This window comes from Urocitellus parryii, unplaced genomic scaffold, assembly GCF_045843805.1.
Source record: "Urocitellus parryii isolate mUroPar1 unplaced genomic scaffold, mUroPar1.hap1 Scaffold_37, whole genome shotgun sequence".
Taxonomy (NCBI): Eukaryota; Metazoa; Chordata; class Mammalia; order Rodentia; family Sciuridae; genus Urocitellus; species Urocitellus parryii.
In genome coordinates, this window is record NW_027553327.1 from 5061597 (window position 1) to 5079851 (window position 18255).

Genomic DNA, 18255 nt, shown 5'->3' on the forward strand with positions numbered 1-18255 from the left:
CTTCTCATCAGATGTTCACATATTCAAAAGTTTACCACATCCCATAATGTGTTGACATGTTTACTGTGATTTGCTAAGAGGCAGGAGAGACTTTCTTCCACTTAACAGTAGGCTTCTACAATCAGGCTCCTGGAGGGTTTTAGCAGTTCAAGCAGGTGAGTGACAGACGTGATTACAATCCTCAAGAAATGGAAGCTAGATTGTCTGCATCTTCTCTTCCCACCACTCCCCTATAAAATATCTCACATTAAACTGACAAAATAATAAACTTCAGAAAATACTCACAGCTCAGTGACACTCACATATTCAAGCTGTTATTAACAACTAGTCAGACACCTAATATTGCCTTGCTTCGTGTGACTTGAAGACTGATGATCCTTTCCACTATCATCTGATACTGTCATTTTATAACAGAGCAGGACAGAAGAAGAAAAGACATGAACTGCAGTTTAGAGGCCTTGGTTAACCAGTAGTCATGGATTTGCCAATGATAAATGAAAATAATGGTCTTACATATGAGTAGTATTTTCCAGGAATTTTTCACATGCATGACCTCCTCAATTTTCTCCATGATCTTAAGGACATTTAATCTCTAAGATTTAAGTTCTATGAAATAATCTAGAGCTTACATTCTTGATGCTAACAACAAAGATACTAAAAGCTTGTGGAAAAATATTTGTGGCAAAATACATAGACTTTGGCAAGCCTGGTAACTGCATTACCTTTGTTATTGTGCCTTTATTTTCCTTCTCTTTCCCTAAGGAGTAGGAAGCTTTCAGGCAACAAGAGTCACCTTTGTTAAAACACAGCTATTTTGTTTTTCTCTATATGATTTTCTCTTGGTTCTCAAGTTTGTTCTAATGGAAAATTTGATCTTGCTAATTCAAGGTATCTCAGTCAGATCTAGATATACTTCAATCTCTCCAGTTCTAAAACTCCGTTATGATGTTCTTTTTCCTTTTCTCATCTCCCTAAGGATAATCCAGTTTCTGGGAGGCTCAGTTTCTGGCACCAGCCAGGCCACAGTTCTATATGAAGTATGTCATTGTTCATCTGTAATGGTCAATGCTGAGTGTTTTGTTCACTTGACCTTGTGGTACCATCTGTCTCTTGATACCTGTCCTCACCTGAAGGCCATATCCCATCATGGTCTGCAGTACCCAATAGTGTAAATCACTAAACCTCCTTTGGGATTCCAGGCCTACATTTAACTCTTGCTGCTAGGGTGCATGAGGGTTTGAGAGTCTTTCCTTATATCTATTCAGAAACCTCCTTCTGTCATAGTCTGTCTCCAGCTCAGCCATGATGAAGGTCTTAGGACTTCTCTGCGGTTGAAATGAAGCCGGCATGGAGCTCCACCATGGCTCCATCAGCTCAGGGACCCCCAGCACTTAAACAGGCTTTCCTTTGCCCTCTCACTGGGGTTTAGATGCCAAGGAATGGAGGAAAGACCCCTTTCTGGCATCCACTAATGTACAGTCAGTCCCTCTCAGATTTTTTTCTTCCTATAAACTGATAAGATTTTCATGTCTTTTAAGTGACAAAAAAAAGCCCTGATTGTAAATCATCTTGCATTTTTGCCAACTCTATAACTGATAGGATAAATCAGATATTCTGCACCCTCTTTATGCTCAAAACCCAACTTTTAAAATTTCAAGAAGAAACTATAGTCTTTCAAACAAGCTCAGACAAATAAAAACACTGACTTTTGAATTACTTATGGTTTCTGGTTCAGATTAGTAATAGTCTCCTTAGTCTCTCTTAGAATTAGTAATATATAATGGTTAGACACTTGGTCTCAAGAGCCGGAATACTTAGATTCAAATATTTTACCAATTATCTGACATTACTTGTATCAATCTCTCTGTAGTATTTTTTTCATCTAGAAAGATAGGCATAACAAAGGTTCCTGCCTCAAAGGGTTCCTGTGATTAAATAAATTAAGCCCTTAGAACAGTGTGTGGCATTTAGTAAGCAGTTATCTTTACTGTTAAAGTGCATCTGGCAAAAATCATAAGCACTTATCTTTACCATTAAAATTCTTGTTACTGAAGATCTAAAATATCAATAATTTGACTTAGGTCCTATTAGTTTCTCTTGTGTTTCTTATATTAAGGCAATAATCTCAGCCTACTTAAAGAAACATTCAAGCATATTATCCAGCTGTAATGAATAAAATCAAGTACCTTTTTAACCAAAATTATATACCACTTAGATATGCAGAATATAATTCATGTTGTTTTATGGATAAGATGGACCCAGTAATAGAGAACAGGCTACATTTTTTTCAAATGTACCTAGATTTATCTACATTTACATTAGGTGAATCTAAAAGAATTCATCTCAAAGCTCAATTTACTACATGAGGTCTTCTCTGATTAATACCTTGTACCTTCCTGTAGATTTCTAATACCCTTCCACCACACGTCCAAATTAAAAAAAAAAAAAAGAACATGATCTCTCTTCTTTGAATTCCTCACAACTGTTTCTATCCCTTATGTGGTACTTAACTTATTGCATATTGCATAATTATGATCTTTTTATTTGTGTATTCTTCCCAACTGGATTATTTACCCCCATTGCTTTTTCTTTTCTTATAATGTCTACTGTAATATTTCATAATAAGGAGATTATAAATAAATGTAATTGAATTCAATTTAGAAAACCATCTCTCAGAGAGGTAGCTAAGTTGCAGAGAAAAGATTGTTAAGAAATGCTGGATGAGATAAATGTAATGTAGCATCTTGGTTAACAGCATCTACATCAGGTAAAACTGCAACAGGTTTAAATCATAGTCCCAGATAGTTATGGGGATTACAGATGTGTGCAAAGTGCTTAGCACAGCATCTGGCACAAAGTTACTCCTAATTAATTGCAGCTACTAAGTCTAGGGAGGTGATGCAAAATATCCTGCATGAACCTCAGAATTCCAGCTAAATTCTGATTTAAATTGAGTAGAAGTTTAGAAGCTGTGATAGGCTAAAAAAAGGCCAATCTAGATACCTATGTCCTAATTTCCAAAACTTGTGACTATTACCTTATATGTAAAAATGGACTCTATAGATAGGATTAAGATAAGGATATTGACATAAGAGATGCTATTTTTAGATCAGAAAAGTCCCCCAAAACTTGTGTGTTGACAGCTTGGTCCCTGAGGTAGCTGTGTACAGTGGTGAGGTTTGGGGAAGTGATTAGGTGAGAAGGGCTCTGACCTCATCAATGAATTAATGCATTGATAAATTTATAATTTAATGGGCTATTGGGGGTGGAAACTTGAGGAGTTGATGCCTAGTTGGAGGAAGTAGGTCATAGGGGACATGACCTTAAAGGGGATATTGGAACCCTGCGCCCTTCTTTTTTCTTTCTGCTTCCTAGCAATCATGAGGTGAGCAGCCTTGTTCTGCCATTTGCTCCCCACCATTTGCCTTGCTATGGGCCCATAGCAATGGAGCCAAGTGCCCATGGACTAAAACCTCTGGACCCATGGACCAAAATAAGTCTTTTCTCCTTTTAAGTTGTTTTTTCTCAAATATTTTGTCATGAAGATAGAAAGGTGACTAACAAAAGAGACTTTCTTGGATTAAGTATATAATCATAGGGGTCTCAGGTAATCATAAGAAGGAGGTAGGAGAGGAAAGAGACAATAGGCAATATAAAGTCAGAAGCAACTAATTGTGATCATGAACCAAGGGATACGGGCAGCCATTAGAAACTGAAAAAGGTAAGATTTGTCCCTCATAGACTCCATAGGAACCAGACCTTATCGGCACCTTGAATTCAGCCTCAGAAGACTCCTTTTGTATTTCTGACCTCCAGATGATAAGTGTGTATTATTTTAAACCACTGAATGTATAGTAGTTTGTGTAGTGATGTTAATACAGAGGACATAAAACAAAAATCAGGATATAACTACTTCAAAAAATGATTTGGGAATTTATTATAAACACACATTTACTACATGACCAAACAATTGCATTACTAAGTACGTCCCCAGGAAAAATGGAGTTTTGTATTAAAGTATTCATAGTAGTTTTATTCATAATAACTCAAAATTTGTAACAACATATATGTCCAATAGATAAATGAACAAACAGAATTTTACATATTGGAATACAAAAACATAGCAATAGAAAGAAGCTATGATGTAATAACATGGACATACCAAAAAATATTATGCTAGCTGAAGTCAGGAACAAAAATGTACACATTGTGTCATTCCATTTTACAGGTTCTAAAAAGACAAAATTAATCTATCCTGACAGAAACCAGGTTAGTGATTACCTAAAAATATGGAAACTTTGGTTTTAGGGAGCAAAATATAGGATAAAGGAAACATTTTACATTTTAATGATGGTACTAAATATGTGCAAATATAACAAAATTCATTAAATTGTCCTGGCATTATTAAAGACCTTAGAGATGTTGAGGACAGAAGCCTACACTAGACTCTTAAATTCATGTGAAATCCAAATTTTCCACCTATTTCCAAAAAGCAGTACTGGGAAATTGTATGAACAAATATTTATTTGTATAATTGAAAATCTTAAAATGCTATTCCAAATATAGAAAACTTAAAGAATTGATATATTTTTTTATTTTTTAGGGTATCCTTTAGGGGGGACATGTTGTCCCTCTGAGTAAGCCATATGATTTAAATTGAATCACATTAAATTACCCTCTGTGTAGGTCAAAAAATCACATATCAGCAATTCTATATGATTAGAAATAGTGAAAAATCAATTTTCAACTAGTTCCAAGTATTTAAACATAAGTGATTTACTCTTAAAAAGTAAAAAAAATATAATATATCATTGAATGAAAATTCTTTTCCAATGTATGTGAATATCCTTTTCCAATGTACACTTTAAAATTCAGAGTAAAATTATTGTTATTATTTTATTCCATCAATTGAATTTCAAAGAGAGTATATATTTTTAAAGTATTTTTACATACAAAATGTTGTCGGTTTAAAACACCCTGCATATATTTACATTCTAAATCAGTGTCACTTTCATCATATGTTACCATAGTAGAGTGTTTCTTCTGTAGTGAATTTTTAAAAAAGAGCAAAAACAGGGTATTCTTAAGCAAGCAGACTTTGACAAGCTGCTCTGCACAGCTTAAGGGCATGTTTTTGATTAATTCAGGTATCTATAATTATCTAAAAAGCAATCTAGATATAACCAATTTCAATCCAATTCAGGTCATTCCGTCAATCTTCATGCTGCTAGTTACCGGTTAAAATGATGGTTTGGGCATGTTTGGAAACCACTGCTTCTCTGTGGACTGGGATAATTGATGAGGGCCTACTATAAAAAATAAAATTAAAAGGTCAAAGCATCTACCTATTCTATTTCTATTTGGTGGTAGAAGCTGTAATTGATCTGGGGAAAAGAAAGTCCTGGAGGCAACCTGTAACACTTATGTTTCTTTCTTGGTTCATCTCAATTGGTTTAAAAATAAAGGCATTTAGATGTACTATTTTAGCCCTTATGGAAGTATGCATACTGAAGGCATAGTCCTAGAAATCTTGTTTCTTTGGCTAGAAGGGACTTTAATTAAGTTTGGATTCAGAAAAGGAAAGATAATTCTGTAAAAGAAGAAGACATAGCAATTTTTCTTATTAAGATGAGAGATTTGGGGCCTGGAAGAAGTGCTTCATAAATCCTACTTTTAATTATGAAATAATACCTAAATTATTGAAAATAAAGCAAAAAGAGATAGTTCTACCACCATAATATTAGTTTTCTCCTTCCCAGGTTTTTAGAAAGTATCAAAAACACATTCTTTCTATTCTTTTTTAAATATTTTTTTTATTAATTGTTGATGAACCTTTATTTTATTTACTTATTTATATGTGGTGCTGGTAACTGAACTCAGTGCCTCACACATGCTAGGGAAGTACTCTACCACTGAGCCCAGCTCCATCTTCTTTCTATTCTTAAAATAATAAAATAATATAGATTAAAATAGGGCTGGGACTCAGCGGTAGAGCGCTCTCTCTAGCATGTGCAAGGTGCTGGGTTCAATTCTCAACACCACATAAAAATAAATAAATAAAATAAAGATATTGTGTCCAACTATAACTAAATTTAAAAAAAAAACACATTAAAATGTCATTAATGTTTTGTTCTTAATATTTTCAGAAAATATGTTCTCCTTTTTTGAATTGTAGAACATATTTCATAGAATTTTCAAAATGATTCGTGTCAAAGCAATAAATACCTTTCTCCTATCAGACTACAGCAGTTCTGTTTGTTTCCAAGATCTAATTGTCCTTCCTTTCTGAGTGGGTCCAATCTTCAGAATCCACTAAAATTGCAAATTAGCAAAGAAGATAATTCTTAAGCATGGTTTTATACTCTTGTTGGTATAGCCACGTCTACATAAACTCCAGTGACTGAAAATAACTGTGTTTGGGGGTAGGAAGACATATTTTAAATACCTTCTTTTTGAGATGAAAATAAAACTCCCTTGTTTGTTTCTTTTTTCAAGGAAGCTTTCTCTGATTAGAAATGCAGAACCAATAGAACCGAGGGCTATTATCTGAAATGCTTCCCTGGACCTTGTCTTCAGATGTCTGTCAGTGAGGACAGATACAATTGGTAAGCTCTCAAGTGGAATAACTAAAGACAAATATAGGAGGTTAAAGTGGTCCCCACAGTAATGGAGACAGATAAACCCAGACCTGCAAACTTCCTATTACCTATTTGCCTGTAGGCCCCAATACCTTAAACTAGACCTACTTTCATTAATTTGGCTTTGTTGTTTGTCCTCCTAAACTACCATTGTTGGCTCTATTTTAGTTTTGTTCTTGGATTTATCTTTCATCTTCCATTCTTTTAATTTCTCATTCTTTTCTTCTTGAATTCCTGTTATCATTTATATCAGCTACTGCAACTTCTCTTATTTTCTTCTTTTTATCTATTTTAGGATTTCTTTTCCTCTATAAATGTGCATTTATTAAAACCTTATGATTAATGAGTAATTTAATTCTTTTAGTGAAGTAGATTGTACTGCCAGATCCTAGTTGGATTAATTTTCTTCTCATTTAGGGAAAGAGCACTGAACTAATTAGCCTGTGAAGATGTTCATGGAGAAGATGGCACATGTCAACAATTGACCCAGAGTAGTGATAGCATGGGTGATCTTTACAAAATTCTTCTTACTGATATTCTTTAATTTTCACAACTAATTATTATTTATGAAGAAAGAAACACGACAGAATAAATTAAGCCCCGTTGCTCAAGGTCACACAGCAAATGGAAGAATAGAACAGAAGCTCAGGTCAACTGATTACAAAGATCATTATCTTTTTAATCTGTAACCTTGGGCAGAGAAGAATATCTAAAAAGTAAAAGCCTATCTTAAAACTATAGAGGATTTTTATGAAATATAAGCTTGAATTTAATGTCTTTACTTTGGAAAGCTTATGTAAATTAAGTCTGATTCCTATCAGTCTCCTTTAGATTAGATGTTGGCTAATTTTTTAAATTAGTGTCTGTTTTTGTAAAAAAAAAAAAAATTATTGAGACAAACAGCCACACCTAGTTGCTTATGTATTCTATCTGGCTGCTTTTACACTGTGATGGCAGAGCTATGTAGTTATAACAGGGATCATAGATTGCTGAAAGCTGAAAATATTTATTATTTGGATCAACCTTGCAACATCCTTGCCTTAAATAATTTTTCGGGGGGGGGCGGTGGGGGCAATTGTCCATCCTTAAACATCCACTGAGACTAGATTGTAACTAGAAAAGTATAATTTCCTTAGAAGTGAACTGCGTCTGTGCATGGTTACCAAATTAACCATTTTCAGTTTATTTTTTAATAACATTACATTCCAGTCACTCTCTGGTTGGCAGATTCTACTCCAGGTATTTATTATTGAAAATCAGTACTACTGATATAATTCAATTGTGGTTCAATACTTTTAAACACATAAACTCAAATTATAAAAAAAATTTCTGAGCTTCCAGGTTGTTCTCAGCAGGGCTTTTGCTGATATTGGCTAGTCTCCCCTAGACAAGAATTAATTGATTTGCTTAAGAAAGAAAAATATTGAGAAATGTTTCTGTGTTTTGCAGAGATTAAATCTGTTGGATGTTCACTGCCTTGTCTCAATAGTCACTAAACAATATGATGTGACAGATGTTTGAGAAACTTCATGTACTAATTATACATCTCCATTTTTAACTTCTCAACTAATGAGAGTATTGGTCTCATAGAGTTGTTTGTTTTTTTCCTATCTCTAATGAAAACCAAGGGATAAGTAATAAGAGTGCACATATAATATATATTTTATTCATCGATACGATGGTTTGAATGTATTCCCCACAAAGTTCATGTGTTGGAAACTCAGTCTCCAATGCAAAAAAGTTGGGAGATGAGAACTTTCAAGAGATGATGAGGTCATGACGCACGGCCCTCATCAAGATTCATGTCCTAATCTCAGCAGCAGTTTGTTTACCTCAAAAGCAGACTTGTGATAAATGTAAGCTCAGCTCCCTCTTGCTTGCTGCCTCTTGTCTCTCCACCTTCTGTCATGAGATGACACAGTAAAAAGACCTTGCCAGATGCTGGTACCTTGATATTCTGGCCTCCTGAACTATGAAAAGCAAGCTTCTTTCTTATAAATTAGTCTGTGGTATTCTGTTGTAGAAATACAAAATGGACTAAGAGTAAATGTACAAACATTATTTTCCCCTTAAATAAAAATTTAAATGCATACTACAGAATTCATAAAATTTTCTGGAAATTCTACTTTCCTCAGGAACTATCCATCTAAAAAATGAATTTCATAAAGCCACTCTATGCCACATTAAAATTTCCTTTCATTTTGTCTTTGTTTTACTCCTTTTAAAATAATTTCTTAGTTTTGTATACAAAAAAAAATCTTCATTGCTTTTGAAGGCTTGAGTTCTATTTCTTCTCAACCTTTGTCATTCCATATTGGACTTTAAATCTTCTTAGTCTAAATGTATGTATGTGGCAATATTGCCATTTTTCTTGGTTGTTTCAGATTTTTTACTTTTCATTTTCATTGTGTTTTTTTGTACATTACAATTATATATAATAGTGGAATTCAGTGGGCCATATTCATACACACATGTAGCATAATTATTGACTATAATGATCAGTCTATAATTATACCATGATTTTCTATAAAAGGAAATTCTGTTTCTTTCTTTCTTTTTTCTTCTTTTCTTTTTTTGTAATTCTAGATGGAAAGAAGGCCTTTATTTTATTTTTATGTGGTGCTGAGGATCGAACCCAGTGCCTCACGCATGCTTGGCAAGTGTTTTGCACTGAGCTACAGCTCCAAAATTCTGTTTCTATTTTGCTTCCTGATGATTTTGCTTCCATTGAATGTGTGCAGCATTCTCCTCAGAGAAGAGTCCACAATGATCCCTGAATTGTAATGAAGAGTGTTGTAGTCATTTTTTTTCACTGCTGTGACCACAAGACCTGACAAGAACAGTCAGAGTAGGAAGTTTATCTGGGGGGTCTCACTGTTTCAGAGGGCTCAGTCCATAGACAGCCAGCTTCATTGCTCTAAGAAAAACACCATGGCAAAGCGTGTAAGAAAGGAAAACAACTCAGGACATTACAATCAGGAAGTAGAAAGCATCCCTCACCACGGACAAAATGTAAACCCCTAGAGCATGCCCTGGGCAACCTACCTCCTCCAGCCACACCTACCTGCCTAGAGTTACCACCAAGTTACTTCCTATCAATGGATTAATGCAGAGTTTAGGTTAAGATTCTCATAACTCAATCATTTCACTTCTAAACTTTCTTGCATTTTCTGATGAATGAGCTTCTTAGGCACACTTCATATCTACACCATACCAGATAGTTCCAAGTCCATTACACTACAGGTATAGTTTGGATTATTTTCCTTCTAAATGCATTGGCTCACAATCTTATCTTTCTCCTTCTAAGGCTCATTTTTTTTCCATTAATGCAGTTCCATGATGTCTTCCTACAGTCTATCTCCATCAGATTGGCATTTCTTCAGCCAAAAATCTTAGCATTATTGGCAAACTTGGGAGTTTGATTGTGACCACTTTCTTTTCCACATAGTTAATAAGATCAGCCTCTGAAACAATCCCTGATACTAAATAATTGGATAGATCACTAAAATAAAACAATTTATGAACTATAATTAAATCTTACATTTTTATGTCCATGCCTAAGAGTTTTGAATCAAATTTGGAAAATAGATGAATTAATTCAGTTGTTGTAGAAGGTAAAGCAATAGTTAAATGGACCCTTGAATATTCAGTGAGTGTAGGGAACTACTATCATTCTTAACAAAAGGCAAATAATAAATATCTCTACAGTGTGAATTTGAGATTCCTCTTGAAAAATTCCCTTACTTAGAAGTCATTCCAGGATAGACCTTGTATGTGCTATTGTCCTTTAATACTAAGGACCAATTATGAACAAGTCTTTCACTTCATATCCATGAGTGTGACAGAGAATAAACTAGACCATGCCAACAAAATTTTATTTACTGCACAAGGGATGGATATATATATATATATATATATATATATATATATATATATATCTTTGAATCTATAGAATCTAATCTGTAAATCATGACTTTTTCTGAAGTTTCAATTACTCATTCTAATCCCAGAAAGTTTCTCTTCTGCTTCTACCATTTTATGACCTAGGCTTTCACACTTAGCTTCCTTCTTAGGGTTTCCACTCAAAGTCAGTGTACTACAAAGGAAATCTTGACTGGATCAGTAAAAAGTACAGACACAGATGTACAGATATGTTAGACAGTTCTGAAATTTGAAAGATGCCCAGTAATTTAACTTTGCTTTGTGAAAAAGCAAACAATTATTAAGCCATACAGGTCAGCAGGTAAAGCAATCATTAATTGTGTGAATGTAGCAAGTGGTTGTTCTCTTTTTTTCTGGATAATACTTGTAGAAGATGTTTTTGAGGCCTAAGCCACATCTTCTCAGTTCTTCTTGGGTTTCAGCTGCAGCTGTGGGATAAATCCTGTGCCAGCTGCAGGCATCCCCACACCCCTCAAGCTTCTGCTCTAACACCCCATCTTTCTTTATTCTGTTTCCACAAAGAGCAATCCAGTCAACTCTCCCAAAGACAATCCTCCTCAAGTTGAGGAGAATCAGTAGCAAATGACTGAACTCTTGGCCTTCCAGTGTCCTAGTACTTTGGTGGGGAGGATCATTCTGAGTGCATTCTATTTAGTTTCTAAGAGGGTCAGCATATGTAGTGGCACAGCAATGAATTTCATGTGTATATACCGACTCACTAACACAATTTATTGACTTTCTATGCTTCCTTGTTTCACCTTCCTCATTTCTAGCCAACTTAAGGGAGAAAGGATTTATTTTGGCTGTTTTAGAGGTTTTAGTCAATAATCAACTGGCTCCATTGCTCTGGTCCCGAGGTGAGGCAGGGATGAGACAAAGCAAACCTGTTTACCTGATGGCAGGACATGGAGGGAGAGAGAGAGGAAGGAGTCAAGGACAAGATACAGTCCTCAAGAGCACCCCCACAAGGACCCACTCTCTTCAACTAGGTCCCACTTCCTATGTTTCACCACCTCCCAATAGTTCACACAAATTATTAATCCATCAACAAATTAATCCACTGAGGATTAATGACCCAATCATTTCCTAAAAGCTCCACATCTGAAAATTTCTCCATTAGGGACCAAGCCTTCAAACACATGAAACTTTGGGGAACATCCCAGATCCAAAAATAACATCAGGCATTCTATTTTACTACTTGAAAAAAAGTGGCAAATTATAGTAACAGTATTTAGCAATGGTAACTATGGGCATCATGAATGCTATTAACAAATATGATAAAGAGAATTTTTGCTCATGAAGAATGATTTGATGAGGAAGTAAAATCATGGAAGAATGATGAAAAGCACATCATATTTCTTTGAATGTTGTGGAAATTTACACCAGTGTGGTAAAAAAAAATGCAAACTCTAACTCTAGATGTGAATTTTGTGGAAGAGGAACTATATTCCTGAAAAGATATCACATAACATTATAATTGTTACTTGTAACTACATTCAAAACATCAAAGTATGCCAGTAAATTTTCTTTATATGATATAAAGGTAGAACAATGTTAGGGTTGAAATAATAAATAACATCTTCCCTTCCTAACCTCATATTGGACTAATTAAGAGGAAAACAGGAAGCTGAGCATGGTGGCACATGAATATAATCCCAGCGGCTGGGAGGCTAAGAGAGGAGGATTGTGAGTTCAAAGCCAGCCTCAGCAAAAGCAATACACTAAGCAACTCAGTATGACCCTGTCTCTAAATAAAATACAAAATAGGAGTGGGGTAGGGGTGTGTGTGGCTCAGTGGTTGAGTGCTTCTGAATTCATTCCCTGGCATCAAAAGAAAACAAAGAGGGGGGGGGATAGAGAGACAGATACAAACACTGGTTACTGGTTACGGGTTAGACTGGCTTACAGGCCAGGACCTTTCTCATGCTTGTTCATTCAGTCACAGGAAACAATGTCCCCTCCTCCCACCACCAGGCATTCCTGAGTGGAGGGCCTCTTCCCGAAAAACTTAAAAGAGGAGAAGCCAACCTGTGTGTCTGCGTGTACTTTTTCTGCATGGCTAAATCCCAAGAAAAATCAAAGTTGAGAGGACTGTAATATACCTGCCCAGTTTCTCCTTCCAAACTCCATGATCAAATATAACTCTTCACTCTGTAGGAAAGGAATACGGACATGGAGACCATAAATGTTACACTAGTTAAACATACTATGTGGAATGAGACTCAGGACTGGGGAAAAACAAGACACATATGTACTCCCAACAGATTGAGCACAAGTTGCTGAACTCAAGTTGCTGAGGATCTGTCATCATCTGAAATATCACAGTCTCCTACAACTCTTGCCATTTTCTGCTTCTAGTTTCTATTAGATAATCAAATATTTGTTTGTTAAGGTGCATTTGAGAATGACATGACTAGATTCCAAAATAAGTACAGACCATTATTATCTATTTAAAATGTACTCAAGAATCAATTATTCTGAATTCTTTCATTCATATTAGAGTTCTTGTGCACAGGGAAGCCAGCTGAGAAATACAAGGATGCTGGAAGGCAACCGTCAACCAATAAGAAAGAATCATGAAATAAAAGGTTTGGCTTCTTCTACTTTGGACAGAAAAGTTCAAGTGCATTCTACATCAGTCTGCAAAGGATCTCCAGTGGGTTTGAGTTTAGTCACCCATAGCAGTAATCAGTTCAAAAATACAATCAATATAAGAAACTCACCTTTGGGCTGGGGCTGTGGCTCAGCGGTAGAGCACTTGCCTAGAATGTGTGAGGAACTGGGTTCGCTTCTCAGCACCACATATAAATAAAGTCCATTGACAATAAAAAAAATATTTTTTTTTTAAAAAATAATCTCACCTTTGACTTTTGTTTGTTTGTTTGTTTTAATGCTGGGGATTGAAACCAGAGTGCTTTACCACTGACCTCCATCCCAAGCCCCATTTATTTTTTTGTTTTTGAGACAGGGTCTCACTAACTTTCTTAAGGACCTCACAAGGTGGCTAAGGTTGGCCTCAAATTTGCAATCCTCCAGCCTCAGTGTCCAAGTCACTGGGACTACAGGCATGTGCCATCAGGCCCATTTCACCATTGATTTTTAACCAGTATTTGATATTATCTAGTTTCAATAGTTGCTATTAAAAGATAATCCAGTGTCACTTTTTTCTATCTTCCTCTCTCTCTCTCTCTGTCTCTCTCTCTGTCTCTCTCTCTCTCTCTCTCTCTCTCTCTCTCTCTCACACACACACACACACACACACACACACACACACATACATACACACACACACAGGAAAGTCATTAGAAATCAATCTAATGACTTTACAAGTTACAAGAGACCTGGACAGTTTAGATTCATTTAAAATTTTAGAAGTCCCTCATAGTTAATAGCCAATGTTGATAGACTCTTTAATGTGCAAGAAGCTTTAGTGTGTCAAGAATATTATCCCTAATGCCTAATTTATTTTCCTAATAAAATCATTAAATATATAATAGTACTTCAGGCATTAAAAGTTAACATTCCTATAAATATCTACACTGTACCTCATAATTAAGAAATCAATATTTCTCCAAATATTTGAACATTGACTACAAACTTATTTATTTGAATTACCCTACAATTCAATTTAAATCACAAACGTGCTATTTCATAATCTAATGTTCTAAAGCTTTAAACTCTTTAAGTAGTAGGACAAACACATGGATTAAATGATAATAATATGAATTTATTATTGCACTTTCAGTGAAATCAGTTAAATTTTTCTTGAATTTAAAACCATATATTTATATTCTTTTCTTTATTAACTTCCTTCATAACCTGTGGCATGTTCTTATTCTTTCATATGAGTCACAGTGAGTTTAGCATAGGTATCTTCCTAGCAACAACCTTGATAGTCAAAAATGAAAAAGTTTCATTTCTAGTTTAGGAGGTAGATTATGGATTATCTGGCACAGATTCCTGATTGGGATGTGGGACAAAGATGTACCTGCACTTTATTCTCTCAACAATCATTATTGATGTATCATTATTATTACGTCTGCTTAAAAAGTTATTCTGAAACAATAGCTTAAAACAAAACTATCCATTACCTCATCACTTCTGTGAGTCAGAATCTGGGCACTGCTCATTCCGAGGCTCAGGGCTTCTCTCAAGTCTACTATCAAGATGACATTCAGACATGCAAATCAAAACCACTCGAAGATTTCATCTGACTCCAGTCAGAATGGCAGCTATTATGCATACAAACAACAATAAATGTTGGCAAGGATGTGGGGGAAAAGGTGCACTCAGCTGGTGGGACTGCAAATTGGTGCAGCCAATATGGAAAGCAGTATGGAGATTTCTTGTAAAATTGGGACTATAACTACCATTTAACCCAGCTATCCCACTCCTCAGTCTATACCCAAAGGATTTAGAAACAGCATACTACAGGGATACAGCCACATCAGTGTTCATAGCTGCACAATTCACAATAGCTAAACTGTGGAACCAACCTAGATGCCCTTTGATAGATGAATGGATAAAAAAAAATGTAGCATGTATACATAATGGAATATTACTCAGCAATAAAAGAAAATAAAATCATGGTATTTGCAGGTAAATGGATGGAGTTAGAGAAGATAATGCCTAGTGAAGTTAGCCAATCCCAAAAAACCAAATGCCCAATGTTTTATTTGCTAAAAGGAGGCTGATTCATAGTGGGATATGGAGAGGGAGCATGGGAGGAATAGACAAACTCTAGATAGGGCAGGGGTATTGGAGGGGAAGGGAGGGGCCTGGGGTAATTAATGATGGTGGAATATTATGGAGATCATTGTCCAAAGTACATGTATGAAGACACAAATTGGTGGGAATATACTATGTATACATCCAGAGATATGAAAAATTGTGCTCTGTATATATAATAAGAATTGTAATGCACTCTGCTGTCATATATAAATAAAAAAAATTTAAATGTTTTTGAGGAAAAAAAAACAAAAGATGACATTCAGAGATAAGCCATTTACAAGGCTCAACTGAATGAGTTTCCAAGCTTATTAATTTGGCTGTGTGCAAAATTCAATTCCTCCTGGGCATTTCTTCACTTCCTGTTGACTAGAACTACCCTCAGTTCCTTGTTGCTTGGGCTTCTCCATAGCACAGCTCACAACATGGCAGTTGGCTCCACCAGAGCAAAAGAACCAACAAAGCTCAAGAGACAGTCAAGGGTAACTGTGGTGCAGATGATGGGCAATCATCCATACTGATCAGTGCTTTTGGTATATTTCTACTTTTTCATGAACCTTTTGTTTTAGTCACTCTTCTCTGTGTTACTCCTCTATATTTAATCAGAGAGAAACAAACAAACATGCAAAAAAACTATAACTTGTCAAGTTCATATGCACAAGAGAAGGAGCAAAACTTTGTCTATTTATTAGAATAATTTCTTTACAAGTAATCCTATTCTATTATATGTTCTTCCTTTATTATGTTCAAACTTTTCACACTTATAAATTTTTTCTCTTTGATGTGTCATTCTGAATTCATGGACTTTCACACATTCAGTTATGTCAAATTAACAACAATTATCATTGTTTTAATGCTCAATTTTTCATAACTTGAACAGTTGATCTTTCCTTAGATGGGTCCTTTATCTTTTCAGGTCTTTCCTCAACACTGTCAAAAACATCTTTCCTCTCTTGTTGAAAACTGCATGTTTCAGATCTATTGCTTTAAATCGTAACTTTTTCCTGCTTTAAAACAATGAAACCATTACCCTCTAATAAGTCATGATTCTCTTTAGTGGAAAACGGTATATCAGGAAGGGGAAAAAAACCCTCTGGGTATTAGGAGTACACATATTTGCACTGTTGTAAGAGAGTGCTAATATTTGCTAAATTGTAGAAAAAGATATGGAATAAGTTTTTCTTTTTAAGGTCAAGTTTGATTTTTCTAATCTAACATTATATTTAGCATTCTGTTGTTTGTCCTATGTATTTAAAAAAATTTACAAACTACTAACAATTTTTACTACTCAAAATGCAAATCTGGTGAGTAAGATTCACAGTATGTAGTTTCCCAACAAGGAAGTAAAGAACTTCCTGAATTAGTCCAAGCAACTCACGTCAACCGAACCCTAAAACTCACTTCAAGTTAATAACCATTATTGAGCAATCTTTTTACTCACCCTCTCAGTTTCTCATAATATTGAGTATTCATTCCTGTGACTTCTTTTTATCTATGATTTAACAGCTTCTCAGTGATCGACTATGCAAAGTCTTTGCACTTATTCAAACAGAACTGCTTTTAAGTGAAGAAAGAAAGAAAGGTCTATATGAAACCACCAACTCCAAATCTTCTCCTAAATATAGACAAATATTCCAATTTTCATAACTTTACCATCTCCTTCAACAACCACCCTTCCATCCATTACTATTTCTGTACTTGAAAAGGTGACCATTATTATATTCACAGAAACTAAAATGAAATACACATGCACACAATGAAGGTATTTTTTTTTACTAGTACATAATAATTACACAGAATACTGGACTTCATTATGGTATTTTCATGTGTATAGCATAATCTGATCAATTTCAATCTCTAATTTTTTTTACATACTTTCTGCAGCAAACATTGCTGTTTGATTGAGCTAATATTCCCCTGTGTCCCACTCCTTTCTTGCTGTCTCCAATTATAGCAGGTAAGAAACTAAGTTCTCACTTGAATGATCAACAATGCAATTACCATGTGACTATTCCAAGGCATGGGATAGGAGCTGTTAAATCTACCTGCAATTTAATCCTTATGTCACAGTATTCTTCTAGAGAAACCCAAACTAAGACAGCATTGGGAGGAGTAATTCTTATAATACTGTAGCAACCCAATGTCTTACCATTGGTGAACTGAGTCAGACTACAAGGGGAAGAGGATAAACAGCATATACAACATCTCTCAGATTTGAGAGACAGAAGGACTGTAAAGATAATAAGACCTGGGAGGTATTTGGGTGTTGTGCAATTGATATGATAAAGAAAGAAAATTGAAAAGTCACATCAAGCAACCACCAACTCAGAAAAGAATGAGAAAGTAATTGGTCTGTGATGTCAGTATTTAAAGAGATCCTAAGCACAGGACAGACTGTGTTAAAACCAGTATATGTGGAATTTACTATGTTCCACTAACTCTCTTTCATTAAATGGGGGGAGTTATTTTGAACTGAAAAAAACAAAGATTATACCATAAACAATAGATTTGGGAAAGGGACAAATAATGCCTCATTCCCCTTCTACCCTGTTCCCAAGATGCGATGCCCAACTGAAGGAAAGGAAGTGTTGCAGAAGGAGAGTAGAATTAGGTGTGCATATGGAATTCTTGACTAGCAAAGATAAGAAGCTTCAAGGACTGTTTAGACTAAACCCCTGATGATATAGAACCATTTCAAAAGACAATACCTGGGTCTTAGATTCAACCTCCTTAAATGAGAGTGAAGTAGAACTCTGAATAAATTTAAAGCTACAATGACAAAATAATCCATAAATTCCTGGACTTAACTAAATGTCTGTAGATTCATTTTCTGTCATCAATTGGGAACAATGGATCTAGGCAGAAATTAAATCCAATCATGTGAAAGCTTTATAAAAGTTATCTCTCTATGTACCTTGGATGCAGGTGGCCAGCCAACCACACTAAG